Source organism: Mauremys reevesii, linkage group 15 (genome assembly GCF_016161935.1).
Source record: "Mauremys reevesii isolate NIE-2019 linkage group 15, ASM1616193v1, whole genome shotgun sequence".
In the NCBI taxonomy this organism is placed as follows: Eukaryota; Metazoa; Chordata; order Testudines; family Geoemydidae; genus Mauremys; species Mauremys reevesii.
Window position 1 is genome coordinate 35,186,816 of NC_052637.1, and position 18,261 is coordinate 35,205,076.

At 42.8% G+C, this 18,261-nt stretch overlaps 1 protein-coding gene across 7 annotated transcripts in view; it reads left to right on the top strand.

The window, feature by feature from the left end:
- ANKFN1 (ankyrin repeat and fibronectin type III domain containing 1) overlaps positions 1-18,261 on the top strand; it is a 275,486-nt gene that overhangs the window by 38,448 nt on the left and 218,777 nt on the right. For 4 of the 7 annotated variants that reach the window (XM_039501569.1, XM_039501570.1, XM_039501567.1 and 1 more), the window contains one exon: positions 14,360-14,592. The gene's annotated coding sequence lies outside the window, so the exon portion shown is untranslated. Of the gene's footprint in view, positions 1-9,503; positions 9,553-14,356; positions 14,593-18,261 lie in introns of those variants that run through there. The other 3 variants (XM_039501566.1, XM_039501568.1, XM_039501572.1) reach the window with 2 other exon arrangements.

An 18,261-nucleotide genomic window follows, 5' to 3' on the forward strand; every position in this document is an offset into this window, starting at 1 on the left:
TACAGAACAGATGCCAATGTTGTGTTCTCGTGTATATCAACCCCTCTTTCCATTTACAATTGCTCTTGAATCTATTCATATTTTTTATTGCAGCTGCAAACAAATGTTACTGTCTGAGGCAAATATTATCCACAAAAAGAACAGGAGTACTTGTGGCACCTTAGAGACTAACACATTTATTTGAGCATAAGCTTTCGTGGGCTACAGCCCACTTCATCGGATGCATGCAGTGGAAAATACAGTAGGAAGATATCTATATATCACCTACTAAAGGACAGGCTCTGCCAGCTACCACCTTGTGAGGTGTGACTGGGAACATGGTTTGCATGCACCCTCTTACATAGTGGTGTTTCTTCCTGGGAAACTGAGAAACAGGACTGACTTCTAATTTCTTTCCAAATGCAATTCAAGATGCTCGATTTGGTTTGATCTGTAAGGCCTTCTCTGCTTTGGGTCCTGGGCAGGTAGGAGACCACCATTCTCTCCATTCTTGGTGCTGATCACTTTTTGGATGCTTTGGCTAACAGTTGCTGGATTTGTTCATCAGCGTACTGGGTACAGATTGCCTTCATACTGGTGAGTTCTGCATTCGGGAAGTTGCTTTTCCTCTTGGTCTAACGGATTCTGTATTTGTTGACTTTCGGGGCACATTGCAAGGTTCATCTATTTATTCAAGACATATTGAAGGAGGTGGATTGGGTAGGGAGGTTTTGTGGGATGTGAAAATGTACCATCTTTTTTAATCTGATAACTCTGTAATATTTGAATGTTGTTAATGTCCCTGAAGAGTTTGTGATATGGGCATGGTATACAGTGGAAAAAATGAATTTAACACACACATACTGTAGCGATTTGCATCTTAGAGAGCAGAGCCATAGTGCAGATCAAGGAGGAAAGGTTTGCTTTGAGATTCAGAAGACATTTGTGTCTTTTTCAGATACTTTTCCCCCCGAGTTAGAAGAGAACAGGACACAAAAAGAGCATCTAAAACCACCCAACAATCCCCTATTTGTCTTACCACATTAGAACTAACAAAATGGCTTAACCTACAACACAGAGACCATTTTTTACCAAAAAAATTACATCAAGGCTGACAGCTTGTATACCAGGTTTCAGCCCAATGCAATTTAGGAACAACCGTGTACTAAATCACTCAGGGGAGGTTGGTGGAGAAGGTTTTTTTTATCGAAATGGCAATTCAGATTTAACTCTACCGCAGCTGCAGATAAGTATGATAACTCTGCCAGCAGCATGTATTGCTTGGCCAGTAAGATCCTCAGGGCAAAGACCCTGCCTTGCTGTTTTTGTAAAGACTCATACACACTTGATGTTGGTGCTCTGTCAGTAAAGGCCCAGGTTCTCTCCTGTGCGTAGGCTGTATTGGGTGCTGCAACAGGGAGGCTGAAAGGAGACAGTTGTGGCTCCCTCGTTCGTGGACTGGTTCTAAGCGAGCCCCAGAGTAGATCAGAACAGTGTGGGGGCTCCTCTAAACCGTGCCAGCATAGCAGCTTCCCAGGGGCTGTTCTTCAGCAGGGAACAGCCGTAGTCCAGGAGCATCCTGGACACACCTCTCCTGACCTGGCACACCCTCAGGTAGGAGGTTGTATAGCATGCTGGTTCTTCATCACGATATTCTCCAACAGTTGATGAGATTCAGCCAGTTTCTGGCTCCTCTGTGCAGCCATCACAGTGCAAAGGGGCTAGATGGCAACAGAGAACAGGAAGAAACCATCTAACATTGCCGTTTATCTATGGGCTTGATTCGACCCTATTTGCACAGAGGCAGCTGTGCTCTCCCACCCCTGCCCCTGCGAATTCCCAAGTATGAGCTGTAAATAACAAGTGTATCTTATTCCAGTCTTAAAGTATTGTAAATATAAACCATGTTCTCCTGCTTCATTCCATGTCAATCTTCTCAACATTAACATAGAGGTCTGAAGTTTTGCACAAGACTGAAAATAAGCCTCCTTTAGGTGGTGTGAGTGGGTCCAGAATCCACTGCCTGGGGATGGCGGGCTATGGCAGTCACTCTGCCTAGGGGTCGCAGTAGGTGGGGTAGGCGAACCCAGGCCCTCCCGTGCCATCGGGTTCCAACCCAGGGCCCTGTGAGTCCTGCCCTGTGTCTTTCACCCCGACATGCCTCAAGTCAGCCTCCCTGGGTCACTGCCTGCGGTGGGCTGCAGTTTGCCTACCTGTCTCTGGCCCATAAGAGGTGCTGCTCACCGATGCTCCTCCTTCCAGTCTGGGTCTGGCTGCTTCCTCCTCCAGAGCTCCCAGAGCTGGTCCTTCTCCCTGCCCTGTTCACCCCAACTGAGCCAGCTGCCTCCCTGTTAGCCCCCCCTCCTTGTGGAGTATGGTCAGCACGGGCAAAGGGCAGGACCTCCTGAGCCCCAAACTGCTTGTCAACCCTTTGCTCTCTGGAGAGGGGGTTTATGCACCCCGTCATAGTGGCCAATAACCTATGTGGATATTAAAAACCTCTTCCCGAGGTCATGCTCCCTCACTTCATTTCTGCTGAAGCCCGAATGTTGCATGAAGAATTCCCATTCAATATTGGTTTGTGTGCATCTGTTCACTTTCCCATGAATCTGTGATTTAAATTTTACCACGGTGTCCATGGGGATTTTAATTTTACTGTAACAGCGTTACACGTCAGTCCGCAAAGTAAAAGCGCTAAAAGAAAAATCCCTTCTGTCTGTTGTAACATAATGTGGGTCATTGAGCAAAGCCTTTTTGCTTTAATCAAATAAGTAGCTCAGTTTCCTTTAAGAAAGTAGTGCTAACCTCTGTGGTTACCAATAATTGTTTCCATTGAAAAGCAACGTGCCAGACTATTCCTGTTCACGTCTGATCTCCCTCTGCCCTTTCTCAAAAGACTTAACTGCCAAGACTTGCCGTCTATAGCAGTACCAATTTAAAGCACAAGATTAGCCTTTTGTGTACACAGACCTCTCCAGCCTGCACTGAATATATTTTTATGGCTGTAGCTTTAAGCTGGCAGGCCAATTGCAGAGAGAGAGCTTTTCTGGCTTCTTTAAATATGGGATACCTCCCTGTCAACATGATACTGTCTGCATTGTCACTTGCTGTTGTGTAACATAGAAAGGAGAGAGAGAAGGGTGTGTGTGTGCGCGTATTGGGACTTTTTTGTTTGTTTCAATATCTATGTCTACATCTCATTTGTAAGTTAATTTCTTTGAGTCCAAATATCTGTAAACAGATGGTGTGTTGGTTTTGGCTACTATGAAATATCCTGGTCCAAGAACATTGTAAAATATATATCCCGTGATTTGTTCAATAGTTTGATTTTTTTGGTCACATTTCTTTAGAATTAAAATGCTCTTCTTTCTCTGTTTTTCCTTCAAACCATAGATTGGTCACATTTAGGGCATTCATCCAGTGATGTGCTGAGCACCCATCAGTTCCTACTGAAGTCAGTTTGATTCTCTAATGTAGAGGTTCCCAAACTTTTTGCAGGCACAACTCCATTTTAATGAAGCATTTCCTCCAGAGACCATGGAGGACACCTTTTTGAAGAGCAAAACGGCATCCTCTACACAGCGTAACCTCGCACACACATTGTACATGTGAGGTCACGCTGTGCAGTGCAAAATGGCATCTTCCATACATTCAGGATTGTCGCAACCCCCTCTGCTGATGGCATGACCCCATTTGGGGTTGTAACCCACAGTTTGGGAACCACTGCTCTAATGTTTGGCCCCTTTTATTTCGATTGCTATTTATTTGTATTACAGCAGCACTTTGGGGCCATATTTTGCCAGTTGCACTTAGCAAGAGACAGTCCCTGCACCATATTCTGAGCCCCAGTTTAATGCCTTAACAACAAGCTGGTATTTGTGATATCATGACCTCAGCCTTTCAACCCACAGAGGTGTGAATGTACAGGACTCTTGCATTTCAGCTTCCTCTTGTGAGTGCTTATCTTACACTGAGTCAAGAGCATAATATGAATGGGGCCAATTTCCTTTTGCATTTGAAGCTGTTTTAGGCCCCTCTAAAGCTAAGGGACAATCACCAAACCTGGGACAGAAATCGTTCTGCTTCCTCCATAACTGTACATCAGGGGCTCGTTGGCAAGATAATGGCAGAGTTACTTATAACTATATGATGTGTTTTAATTGTCTAGGGAGCTACAGTGAACTTTTCATGAAAGGAAACAAATTGGCTTATTGCTGCCAATAGATCTTAGGGAAATATAGAGAAAAGAAGCTGAGACATTATTGAATAAAATAATTCCTGTGTGTGCTCCAGGCTGCAGCATCGCTCAATACCAGCACTAGAAAAGTCATACATAACTATACAAGTAGCATCACAATTTGTACTAGTATTTCAAGGCAAGAATTCTCTTCCCTTATGACCTATTGAACATAGATAGTTTGACAGTGCAGGTAAAACTGGTGTGTGTGCAGCTGCAGTAAACCATGATGGTGTTAAATAGGTTCCTTTAATATGATCCTACCTGCTTTAACAGCTGGTAAGACTATATAACAATGACTGACGAAATTAATTGAAACTCTATCTTCCATCATTAATTAACCAGCAGCTGTCATGACACACCATAAGGATCTGGTGCCACACACAGAACATCTTGGAGGCATAGTAATTTAAAAAAAATATGAGGGGTACTGTGAGCTGATGAGTAACAAATAACGTGTAGCAAAATATGGGGTTTTAGGACAAAATGTTAACCAGTTAATAGATGAGATTTTTCATCGTTAGAAACTCAGATATCATTGAAATTCAATAACAGTTGGATACCTAACTCCCCTAAGCTATCTTGAAAATCCCAACCAATATTTTTAGACATAAATTGTATTGGCTTTTCAACCTTAATATAAGAAAGTATATGCCCTGAGAAGCACATGTTCAATTTGCAAGTATTTACTACAACAAAATAGATTGGGGGCAGAATTAGCCCAGAAGAATGAACAGATTTGCTCAAGTCCATATAGTGAGTCAGTTGCAGAGCTGGGAGCAGAACTCGGGGGATGACTGATTCCCATTCACATGCTCAGTGCAGTCCATTAAACCCTAAAACTGAGTCCGAGATGTTTAATTTCCATCCCATCGGTTTCACCCACAGTTATCTCTCAGGAGGTCAGAGCACAAGGATCCATTCTTTGGTTCCTGATGATTAATGTACAGCTGGTGATGTGGCTGTGACATAGCATGAATTTAATTATGAAAATAAGGCTGGGATGACACTGCTGGGATGGTTTGGGTGCAGTTGTCTCCACGTGGGTAAGGGAATTTATAGAGCACTACTATTCAACTTCATTTTGGGAAAACCACCAGCTGGTGGTGATGCCACATGGAAACTCACCAGGATCTACAAAATGACCATCAGAAGACTGGGGGGAGGGGAAGGAAGGCAGATTCTAACTGAGCTGTAAATTGTCCATGGAATCCAAGGGCTTACACAATAATTTACACCATCTGAGGATTTGCCCAAGGCTGATGAATGACCACTCTGCAGGATACAAGGATGGTTCCAGCCATAGATATTATATTTTTCTTTCCTGGGTGTTCCTTCAAGAACGGCTGTTCATGTGCAGTAAATGAAAGGAGTTTGGGAATGTGAAACCCCTTTTTCTCACCCTGTGAAATGGCACAAAATTGCAGGTGAACCTGGCACACCCACTGAAAATGGCCACTTTCAATGTGTTTTCATACAGCTCTAGCCGCTGCTGCCTCTGTGTTGGGAGGTTGACAGAGCCGAGAGAATTCACATCTCAATTCTTGGTCTCTTCTTTCCTTCTCCCTCATGCTCCCGTTGGGCTTTGACACTGAATGTAGGTGAGACTGGGCTTGTTCCAGTCCCTGGCGCTGACTTTTGGCTCGTTAATATTTGGCAACAAAGCAGCGCTTAATAGGTCTGACATTCTTGACTAGGAGATGAATGATCAAAAGTCAGGGCTGGGCATTATTTTTCTTCCCTAAACTCATAGTAACTTTACTCCCCAAGCTCCCACAAATGATTTGGACAATGGGATAGAAAGAATGATGATGGCTGGACCAGTGACAGAACAGAAGACAGTGGGGTACCGTGGAGTTGCTTTTCTCTTTAGTTCTTTCAGTTAGTTCTGCTGCTGCTGCAGTCTTAATTTATAAAATGAGTAGTGTGTGTGTGTGTGTGAGAGAGAGAGAGAGAGAGAGAGAGAGAGATGTATTCTCTGGATTATGCTAACAGTCCTCTTCAGGAATGTGGCACCTTAAAGACTAACAGATTTATTTGGGCATGAAAGCTTATGCCCAAATAAATCTGTTAGTCTTTAAGGTGCCACCAGACTCCTCGTTGTGTTTGTGGCTACAGACTAACATGGCTACTCCCCGATACGTTTCAGGAATGTGACATTATGAAATGAGATTTCCACACGCCTGCGGGAATGAGCAGACACTGTATTTATTAGCCTCGTAAAAATACAATCTTATATCAATAATACCCACGCTCTCTCCCCGTTTCCTCCTGCTAGTGTTGTGTGTCTGGGTCGGCCTTGCTCGGTTGCCAGTACTGGCCAGACTCTACTCAACTGGGGCTCTGAATGTCAGCCAAAAATAGCTGGCGTTGATTGGATGCTCTGGCTAGTTAATAACCCACAGCCAGTGAAAGTGCTTGGAGAAAATAAGCACAGTCATTGGCTGCTGGAAACTTGAGCCCACTGATTCACTGTTGGTGTGACGGCTTTGACTTCCATACAGTGTCTCGTCTCTAACACCAGAGGAGCTGGGTTGCCTTTGAACTTTTTAAGGATGCTGACAGCACACATCCCAATATGTCCAGGTGTTGTTGTATAGGATGAAATTCGCCCTGGGGCAAAGCACAAGGCCTATGAGCACTACTGAAGTCCTTAAATTAGGGGACAAGTCATGCAAAGGCCTTGTTTTCCATTGGTGTGAATATCAGCCATATTGCCTCAGTCAATGCCTCTTGAAGCTGAAGGGAGACTTTCTATTGACTTTCAGTGGCCATCGGCTCAGGCCCAGGATATAAGAGACCCTATCCCACAAACACGAATGTCTCAAACCTAGTGAAGAACCCTTTGCCACCATGTTCAAGATGTCCAACTTTGTCAAAAGAATGATTGACAACAGTCTGATGTCCTTCATCTGCTCCATGCTCCCCAAAGATCTATTCAAAACCCAGATCATCCCAAGCTTATTCTAAGTTCCTGTGTCACAAGGGTTGTACTTATGTTGCTGAGGGACAGTCTAGGCTTCCAGTATTGAAACTATGCTGCTATTTGCCACTTGAGGGCCATTCTGGCCATTTCAAGACCTGGAATCTGCTCTTGAGTTGCTTCTGGTGGCCACTTCTATCAGGTTACATCAAGGATTAGATCAGGTCCTGCAACTTCTGCACCCAGACCAAGGACTCATGATCAAAACCCCCTAGGCCTCCTCCAGTCTCTGCCCACACCTCCACAGCCTTGGTTTACTAGATCAGTGACCTTCACTGTAGAACTGCCATGGTTAGAGGGACACTTGGTAACCATGGTAGCCATTGACCTCCTAATAAAGATGGTGCACTTCATCCTGAGCCATACGGCTCCTACCACACAGCAGATGGCTTGGCTCTTATTGGAAAATGTCTCCCATTTCCATGGATTACCCAACAAAGCCCAATCTTTGCAAACTATGGCATTCATCCCTGCTTCCACCCAAAGACTTACCCATGGTTTTCCCAATACTGGCCACCACTGATTTCGACTTCCAGCTGCACTGGGAGGTCAAGCAACAATCACAGTTTGCCAGAGAAGCCTACAAACATAATGCAGATCAAGACCACCAGGCTACCCCCAGTCTGGTGTAGGGGGCAAAATGTGGCTCTCTGCCCAGAACTTTAAATCATGCCACCCATCTGGCAAACAAGACTGACAATACCTGGGCCCCTTCAAGTTTATGGAACAGGTAAACCCAGTGGCCTTCAGATTACAGCTGCCCGAATCCTTGAGGATCCATCCTGTCTCTTGCGTCTTGCTTTTAAATCCCTACACCGAGAACTCATATATCCAAACTGCTCCTATCTGCGTCTGCCACCTGTAACAAGCTGGTGACAGAAGGACTACTTGGTCCACCAAATCCTTGACTTTCTCTGCAAATTAGGGAAAGGCTCCAGTACCTGGTGGACTGTGAAGGCTACAGTTTGGAAGAGCGGTCTTGGGAACTGGTAGAGCACATCTATCACAAGAGTTTAATCGGGCCCGAGAAACTGGGCCATGAAGACCCTTGTGGGGTGGGGGGGAGAAAGGAGGGGTACTGTCAGAAATCAGGGATTGCAGCACAGCCAATCTCTGTGCAACCTAACAAGCGCAGCTGGCCTGTAGGAGGCTGCCTGATCAGTGGGAAGAGGCAGAAAACCAGCTCTTATGCCCAGCAGCATTTCAGCGGCTGCTCACAGCAGTCACCCACAGCTGTGATAGCTCCTAGGCCTGCATGTTCTGCGCCTTGTATCCTGCTCTGCTGCTGCCATGAACCTCGCCTTGCCCCTGCCTTGCCTCACTCTAGGTAGCCCGGCTCTGACCTTTGACTCCTGACTTCTGACTCATGATCTGGTACCTGGCCTCAGACTTTGACTCAGAGCCTGAACTCCTATTCCTGGCCGACGAGTCTTGCTCCAACCACTAGGCATGACTGCCCACATCCCAGTCTCTGACAGGAAGAAGGTATATGGAAATTTGAAAGAGATGTATAAATTTACTATTAGCAGCTGTTTAAAAAATAACCAGCTTTTGAAGGTTTGTGAGGTTCTCAGATACTATAGTAGTAGAGACGAACAAGTAAATAGATTTCCAGTGTCCTAGTCCTAGGCTTTAACCACAAGATCCTCCTCCCCTAACCTAAAGGATTAGTCTGCCCCCATTATCCAGACCGGCTTGTATGACTGTGTTATTAAAGTGAAAACTTTTGCTAACAAGTGTAATGTTAACACAGAAAATCCAGGAGAGAGCCAGGGGGGATAAATAAAGTGATTGAACTTTAAGGACTAGAAGCACAAATTATGTAGTGCAACCTGAAATCTTCCACTCCCCGCTTTATTCCCTGTTACTTTCGGAGCCACATGCTGGCTGGCCAGCTGTATTTCAATTTTCACTGGGCTTGAACTCTGCTGTAAAGCTGGACCCTTACGTTCTCAGGAACAATTCCCATAATTTATTTCCCTCACTAGTGCCCTCACTCAGCAAATGTGCTTTGTCCAAGCAATCCTTTTGATGCATCTTTATTTTTGCAAGTACATGATAACCTGCACCCACTGTTTTCCTCAAAGACTTACAGGTAACTGTTAAGCTTCCAGAATGAAGTCAAACCTGTGGTGCCCTGAATTGTGGGCTTCATAATTTCTAGAATTTCAGCACCCATTTCTACTGTAAAGATAAATGTCGTAGACATCTTCTCTTAAAAGTGCAATGATTTAAAATGCAGCTATAGCGTTATGTGATTTCCATCATCCTTTAAGTGATTGTTTTATCTCCCTAACAGTAAATCTTCAAACGGATTTCAATATTCTGACACACCGCATCCTCCAAAGGACAGGTACAGAAAATCAGAACTCTTTGACTGCATTTAAATCACCATCTGATTTTATCAAGTGCTGTTGAGAGATCTCCGATAACCCAACCAAATCCCAATGTGGGGAAATAAGTCGTGGTCCTTAAATACATTTCCCTTCTAGTGTCATTTAGACAGGTTACCTGCTTTCTGCCCTAAGCGGCCATGAAAGGGTGCTGTTAAGTGTGTATCATACTCCATTCCCGAGAACACTGCATTTCAGCAGTAGGTTTTCCATTCCTTTCATTGGGGAGGGAGAAGAATGGAAGGGGAGGGGGAAGAATGGAAGGGGATGGTAGGATCATATAATGTGTATTTTTAGGGATAAGTTTATGTAACTGTAAGAAATAGCGACAGATGATCTGCCTCTGTAGTTTCAAACAAAACTTTTTTTCAGGAATACATATTCCATCAGGGATCAATAAGTGTAAGAGAGAGAATCTAAAGAATACATTCATATAGTGTCATTCCAGATACTTGGGGTCTGATGCAAAGCCCGTAGAAGTAAATGGAAAGGTCTGATTAAGCAAACAGTGGTGCTTTAGTTCTTTGTAATTCAGGCAATAATTCTCTTCTCATATCCCCCTGATATTGCACAACATCTGTACTTTCCTATGGCATAGTCAGTGTTCTTTGTTTAGTCCTAAACTGATGGTGTTAAATTTGCAGATGAACTGAAGCTCAGTTTTTGTCCATATGCCATTCCTAATGTCTGATTTGTGTCCATTTATCTGGAGGTCCTGTGTGGGTGTTGCTGGTGTAGATATGTGGGGCAGAGTTGGCATCGAGGTTTGTTGCATGGGTTGGTTAGAATATGGGCAGGTTTGGTTGTGGGTGGGCGAGGACTGGCCTGCCTGGCCTGCCCTGTGAAAGTGTGGGATCATTGGGAGGATTGGTCTGAGATGATGATGATTGAGTTGATTGGGCTGAGGACTGTGAGTGTATGTGATGTGATGTTGGTCCTGTTTCTTTCTTTCTTGCTTCTCTTGTTAGAGGAGGCTCTGGTACATCATCTGGCTCTCTCTTTCTGTTTTCCCTATTTCCTCGTGTGGGTACTGTAGTACTCTGTGCCTTTATCCTCACACACAACTATTTCAAATTTATTTTTATGGCGACCTGGAACAATGCTTCCTCAGCTCCCGTCCCATCTTCATCATCTGGACCCATGGGGGGAGACTGGAAAAAAACCACCCCATGATCAACAGCTTCCCACCCTCCATCAACCTCAGCCTGTGCCTCCAGCTCCATCCGGGCACACCACAAGATCCATTGTCTATAGACAGAGACCAACTTTAGAAAATCTCCACCAAGCATTCTCAAGACTACAGGCATCATCAGGGATCTAAACCCATCCTGGACAATGATCCAGGCCAGTCCTCGCCCACAGACAACAACCCAACCTGAGCATATCTCACCAGCAACTGCACACACCACCCATAGTAACTCTAGCTCAGGAACCAACCCATGCAACAAACCTCGATGCCAACTCTGCCCACATATCTACACCAGCAACACCATCACAGGACCTAACCAGATCAGCCACACCATCACGGTTCATTCACCTGCACATCCACCAATGTAATATATGCCATCATATGCCAGCAATGCCCTCTGCTATGTTACATCGCCAAACTGGACAGTCTCTAAGGAAAGGATAAATGGACACAAATCAGACATTAGGAATGGCAATATAAAAAAACCTGAGGGAGAACACTTAAACCTCTGGCCACACAAATAGCAGATTTTAAGTGCCATCATCCTACAAAAAAACTTTAGGACCAGGCTCCAAGAGAAACTGCTGAGCTCAGTTCATCTGCAAATTTAACACCATCAGTTTAGGACTAAACAAAGACTGTGAAAGAACCAGTTTCTCCTCCATCCTCCTGATTGATCTAACCTCGTTATCTCTAGCTTGCTTCTTGCTTTATATATACACACCTGCCCCTGGAAATTTCGCTCATGCTGCAAAACATCTGTTAGTCTATAAGGTGCCACAGGATTCTTTGCTGCTTCTACAGAACCAGACTAACACGGCTACCCCTCTGATAGTCAGTGTTGATATCCATAGGAGATCTTTAGTGTTTCTATTTTTTCATAGATTTTAAGTCCAGAAGGGACCATTATGGTTATGTGGTCTGCTGACCGGCTGCATAACACAAGCCATAGGCCCTATGAGATGCAGTATATGAGTTGAGGAGGAGGGAATGGGTGGCTGTATCATGTGGCTGTATCTTATTGCTGCTGGGTGGTGGGGGAGGGGGCACAAAAGGAGGTAAAGGGAAAGAAAGAAAGAAAGAAAGAAAGAAAGAAAGGTGACTGAAAACTGAATCAATCCAAACTGAACATGTGGATTACTGCATGGATGGGAGACCATTTTCTCCCTACACATTTTTGTTTTACTTTTAGAATGATTTTTTTAAAAAAAGAATTGTTCTGTAAGAATCAAGAAGCCATTTATAGAATTATCCCATGTACTGAAAATATTTCTCTTCCTTCCTCTTGGTGTATCTAAATCTAGGTATGCTTCTTGTATGCCCGGGAGTTTGGACTGTTTGAATGGTGTGATTGTGTGATTTGACTGGATCATCTGAAAAGCTGAACGGGTTTTGTGTATGATGACATCTCATCTTGCAGTTACCCCCAGCGCAGGCTGCTGTTTACCCCTTTGCAGGGACAAATGTCACTTTGGCATATTACGGTAGAATAGGGTAATATTTAAGATAAAGACTGTCTAAAACCATTTATTTTCTCCATATTATAATTTAGAAATGTAGCAACTTCTATTTTTTCCAGGAGTTCACAACTATAATTCAAAATTTCCCAGTAGAGAAATGCACTGATCCAAATCAATGAATTAAAGTTGTGGGTTTGGGATATTTCTAATGAACATAGCTGACATGTACCTATATCTGACATTGATATTTATATTTTAGACTTAATACTCTAATTCCAGGATGATGTGCTATTGTTGTCATTTTAACTGGCATTCCCTTAACTCTGTGGATAAATGCCTTCTGTCCTGAAGCATCAGATCTCTGAAGACCATGCTCCTGGTTACTGAACATCCTGTTAGTGAAATCTGTTGTTCAGATATGAGATCCTTCTGCAGAAATAGCCATGGTTTAGGTTGGATCCAAATCATGTGTTCCTTTTGTTTCTGTCATAGTTCTCTTTATTTTGCAGCTCACAGCTTGCACGGGTTCGTAAGAATTTTATTCATCTTTTGAAAATGTTGATAGTCCCAGCATCATTGGTGTAGAAAGAGTTATCTAAATTCAGATGATGGCATTATCGTTACATGTACCATCAACTTCACAGATAAGGCCCCATGAAATAATAATGTTCAATTCCATGCATGACAGATTTTCATAATATTCCTATTTCCAACTGTGGAGATGGTAGCTCAGTGAGGGTTGTACTCTCGTCAGCTCTCTCATGCTAAGCAGGCTCAAGATAGGTCAGCGTTTACATGGGAGATGTCTCGGGAGTACCCAGATGCTGCAGGAGGAAGAGTAGGTAGCTTTCTTCCCGTTTAATCAGTGTTGAACCAAGGTCTGTGCCTGGTGTTAAGGGCCACTTTGGAATGAGAAGAAATGTCTTTTGGATAGGGGGCAAAACAAAAGAGCTAGAGCTCCATGAGCTGGCAGAGAAATTATTTTTTTCCATGGAAAATTTCCAAAAATACCCCAAACACTTTGGGTTTTCATTGAAAAAAATTGGGGGGTTTATTTGAAAACCCCCCAACTGAACATTTTCAATTGCTGACAGGGTGACCAGACAGCAAATGTGAAAAATCGGGACAGGGTGTGAGGGGGTAATAAGAGCCTATATAAGAAAAAGACCCCAAAATCAGGACTGTCCCTATAAAATTGGGACATCTGGTCACCCTAATTGCTGAGCTTGCACGAAATGTCTCTGTTTCCACCTTTTTGATAAAAAAGATAACTAGTTTTGTTCAAAACAATTTGTGTGTGGGGGAAAAATTTCTGTTGGTGTTGGGATCTTGGTGCATAGTACAACATTGTGACATTAAATTCTGCCCATTTGAAGTCCCCTTGTATTTCCAAATGGAACAAAATACTTTTCATTTCCTAACCTTAACGTGCTGGCTGGCTTTCCTGTGTGCTGGTAACCAGTACATTTGTTTCACCCCAGAAGTGGTTGCAATTCAGTAATGAGTAAAGAAATATTAGGGCCAGATCCTGAGTTGTGTAGCTCTGTTGAAGTCATGGAGCTATACCGACTGATGGCAGCTGAGGATCTGGCTCTTAATTTTTAGATGCTGACTTAGAAATTTATTTTCTAAATGATACTTGACTTTTGTTAAGACCCTAAATAGTGGTCATGTAACATTGTTATTAACACCATACAACTGGCTTCAAGACAGTCTATAGAGCTAATATAGGTGCTGTAATTAAGCTTTTCAAGCTTCAAGCAGGACACTTCAGCTATCAAGGTTACCTTAGCATTTTCTGTGGTTACTAGCAAAGGAAGGGAGGGTTGTCTCATTAAGATATTTACTGTATTTAAAAAACTCTAGGTTTTAAGGCCAGTGTATTGCTATTGACTGTATAAAACCATCATTGTTTTACCTGGATTTACTCTCACACTCTCAAGTTCATAAATAATACTTCGTAGACTTTCCAGGGTTCAAAATGCCATTGGGAGACAGATGATACACTGTGCCGTACTGCTGCCATCTAATGTGTTACCTCTTCATCTCAGGTTGCTGTGCCTGGGGTATTCAGATGCTATCAGTTGTCAGTTTCTTATGTATTGTTTCTTCCAGCAGAAACTCAGCAAGTGGAAGATGACAGAACCAAAGCTTTGCCTGCTTTAGGGGAGCAACAGAACTCCAATAATGACATAAGAGTCTGCGTTCATCTGGGAATCTCAGACAAAGCAGCCTGGAGGAACAGCATTTCTGTCGAAGAAGGTTTGTTTCAGCTGAAGCCCAAAGAGTACCAGAAGCAACAACCACTGAGTAGCCTGGCAAGAGGGAAAGACGAGCTGAAGCCACTGCATGTGAGTATCCTTTAATGATTTTGTAAATCTGGTTTGTTTTCCTTTTAAGATGAGGAGACCGGGAGGTGAAAATCTCATCTAGAAATAAACGCAGATAGAAGAGCAAAACTTGCATTTTCCTAAATAATGTTAATCAAATGTGAAGTGTTACGCATATGCCTTCTTATCTATTCTCTAAAGATGTGGATGACACTGTACAAAGAATGGATTTTAAAATCTTTGCAGGGGCAGAGAATTCCCAGTCATTTTGCCTGACAAGCGTCTACAGACACATTGATCACACAGGTGCCTATTAGCAAGGTGTTTGTAAAGGATTTTGGATCAATTGATTTTCATGCAACCCAAAGACAAATAAGTGCAGCCTTCAGGGAGGCTCTTATTCATTGTATCTGTCTGTAAGGTTAGCGACATCTTCACTGTTCTCAGCAACCACCAATCTATGGAAGTATTAATTTCCTTTAATATCAGGGTGAATGCAGCTAAGCTAGCCCAACGAGGAAACTGGCAGCATGGAGCAAACGTACCTGTTTTTATGGCACACCTGAGACTGAATTTAGAGTGTTGTGGACAATTTTTGTTTTGGTTGGTTTTTGAGGGGGCGGGCAGGGAGGTGTAAAAGAGGGTGAATGTGGGTTTGTACTTCCTGAAAGTTTGAGCATTAATGACTTTATAGATCTACACATGGGCATTACGGGCTCAGTCCTGAAAGGTGGGAGATGAAGCTGCTCCCCAGGACCAGACCCTAAGAAATTATCCCCACAAATCTAATAGATATCTCCGTTTAGGTTTTGCGAGCGATATTAGCAGTGCATTCTTTCAAGCTCTTGTGTGTCTGCTACAGTAGCGCAGCGCTGCCACTCTATGCAGTAATTACGGGGAGCCGTATTGATGGCTGTACTGAGTCCACTTGGATCTTTGCATGTTTCAGAAATTGGTGTGGATGTTGTAAGACAGAACGGAGGAATCATGTAGCCTGAGTTTATTTATTATTGAAGCGTTTGCCTGTATTTTGCTGTAGCTCACTGAGGTGCTGCAGGGAAATACAGTGATTCATAGAACCGTATTCGCATGGAGACTGCTCATGCAGTGGAAAGCTTGCCCTGTACATTCATGTAGAATTCAAATGAATGCCTTGGAAATAGCACGATTTACCTGCCTGTATGTTCTCAATATACGGCAGGCGAAACACGATATTGATGTTCTTTAGTGGTGACTTGGGGATATTGCCTCTATATCCTGACCAGCACTTTGGTAAAATAAAGAATGTCCCCAGACAATTCATCCCAAATCTGATACTGAGACCACTGCATACTGGGATAGGAACTTAGTGCCTTGAATTAAGATGGTCCCAGTAACCTGAGTGTTGTGACATGAATTGATGGCCTCCGTCCAGTTCCTAGTGGAGAGCTTTTCATCACAACTGGCATCATAATGGTCAGATACATTAAGGACTGGGTAGTTATGGAGATTTATATACTCCATTCACTCTGAGTGGCCACTGCTGAATAGGGCAATGCTATATTGTTTGATCAGGGAGCGGGTAAGCTTTCTGTGCCACTGCCCACGGGTCCTAAGTTTAAACGGAACCACAATCTCCAAGGCCATGTCTACACACCTAATATTTCCCACTCATGCAACTCCACTGGTGATAGCAATGATCAGAGTACTGGTGTAGACGGGACACTGGCATTTCAACTACCATGTCCTCTAACCCTGTTCACAGCAGGTTTACAAGACATGGGGTAAATTTTTCAAAAGTACCTCAATGACTTCGGAGCCTATGTCCCATTTTCAGAAGTGTCTTCGACACTTGGGAGCCTAGGTCTCATTGAAAGTCAATGGGACTTAGGAGCCTAGGTGTCTTAGACACTTTTCAAAATGGGATTTAGGCACTTTTGAAAATGTTGACCATGTTGATTAAAACACAAGATTTGCTTTGTGCACTAGAGATCTCACTTTTATTATCACTAGTAAAGCTGCACCAGAAGGAGCAACAATGGGAAATATTAAGAAAAGGCCCTGGCCCAAGACCTTCACAAGGGCAATTTGCACTTTTAAGTTGGTTGAATAGGAAGTTTTAAAGAAGAGAGCCTGTGCCTAGAGCGGGTTGGAAAATATTTCCCTCCCCTTGAAAACCAGCTCAGTTTTTGGCATCTAAAAACATTTAGGCCTAAAACTGCCAAAAATAGGTCAAAAAAGACTCAAATTTGCCTTTTAGATGGAGATTTTCACTTTTCCCACAAAAAAACCCCATAAAATATTTAAGGAAAGCAAACATTTACCACATACATTTTTGCTTAATTGAAAATCCAGGGTTCCATCAATAAAGACGTCTCTATGCAATGCTTTTGCCCACCACTTCTGTAACCACTAATTTTCCAAGTATTGTCCAAGACTTTTAGTTGCATGGTTCCCCCTGATGTCAATATAGCCAAACCCTGCATTAAGATTTGAGAATGTAGATGTTAGGATTATACACTGTATTCAATATTCCTGTTCAGCACTTCTGAGAAAATTCTGAAAACAGTTTTTCATTGCCTCAGGTTAACAATTTTAGTAACAATGTTCATTAGCTTCAAATATTCATTAACCCATTTGCTACATTTTAGTGGGGAGTTGCTAATTGCATTTGGTAGGATGATGGATAATTAAGAAAGAAACACATTGGAAGTTTTGTGCCGGGCTGTATATTTGTCAAAAAAGAACACATTGCTAATGACAGTCAGATAGGATTGAGTGCATAATTGAATAGAATAATTACCCTGTCTTCAAGACTCAGAACCGTGCATGTCTTTCTTTCCCCCACCCCTGTCTTCAATAGTCTTCTTATTTATATTCTTCTGCTATTTCACAAATAAAGGGCTATGTGCAGTCTTTGATCTGTGCACTGGGAGTTCTGCAAATGGATCATGGGCAAAAATCCTACAGTCTATCACATCCAAAGCATGTTTGGCCTTGAATGCATGATGATTTAGTTTTTAATGCTAATCCTCCTTTATCTAGAGATGCTACCAGATCCAGCATGTTAAGTAAGCATGATCAATGCTTGGATGGGAGACTGTGAAGCAACACATGTGTGCTGCAGAAATGCGGTTGGTGATTCAGTAGGTGATACTCTTCTCTCTTGAATCAGTGTTTACTCAATGTCCCTAGCAATGGACAAGGGAACACTGTGCTTCTGGATATGCCATCTTTTACATGAGATATAAAACTACAGTCCTGATTAGAGCTTCAGCAGAGGACAGAAGAACTGCGGAGGATTTCGAATTTCCGAAATCTGGCGTTGATCTGAATTGGAACAACCCCCCAAAATATTGAAATTCTCCACAATGGAAACATGTTGACAAAATCAAAACATTTTGTTTAGATTTTGGCTTTTTAAATTGTGCTGTATTATAGTATAATATGTCATATGCATTTTTAAAAATCAAAACATAGTTGTTTCAGATTGAAATGTTTTATTCTGAAAATGTCAAAACAAGATGTTTTGACATCTTCAGAACTTTTTTTACTCTGAGTTTTTTCCTAAAAGAAAATCTGGCAAAATCTACCTGATTTCACAAAGCATTTATATTTTTATTAAACTGCACCTTATGACAGGATATGGCTCCATTGAAGTTTTTCTGACCAGCTCTAGTGCTATTTCTGGTCATTAAAGATCCCATGTCT